Source organism: Plasmopara halstedii (assembly GCF_900000015.1).
Source record: "Plasmopara halstedii genome assembly, contig: Scaffold_614, whole genome shotgun sequence".
Taxonomy (NCBI): Eukaryota; Oomycota; class Peronosporomycetes; order Peronosporales; family Peronosporaceae; genus Plasmopara; species Plasmopara halstedii.
The window spans coordinates 2,800,997-2,801,509 of NW_020187532.1; positions in this window are offsets into that span (position 1 = coordinate 2,800,997).

The following is a 513-nucleotide window of genomic DNA, read 5'->3' on the forward strand; positions in this document are numbered from 1 at the left end:
CTCGGCTTACACTTCACCTCGAAGTTATATTCCGAAAAGAAGGATAGCCATCTAGCCATCCTCTAAGAGAGAGGTGGGGCGACTGAGTCGCAGTGCGTAGTGACGTATGATCTGTACATATCACAAACGGCTTGGAGCCAAGCAGGCGGACCCTGAACTTGACAAGTGCATACTTCATCGCAAGTAGCTCCTTGTCATGAACTGGATATTATTCTTTGCAGCTTTAAGCTGTCGAGATTCGAACGTGATCACCCGATCTCACCCCTCGGCGTCTACTTGCAGCAGTGCATAGCCGATACAAAGTCCGAAGCGTCACAGACGCTGAAAGGACGACCAGGGTCTGGCAGTGCCAGTACTGGTGCATGAAGGAGGCTGTCTTTGACCCCGTCAAAAGCCTCCTGATGTTCGGTGTTCCAACACCTTCATTGGGAAGCGTGGCCTTCGAGAGATCCCGTTAAGGTCAAGGCCACTGTAGACTGGCCGGTTCCAAAGAACCAGAAGGACTTGCGTAAG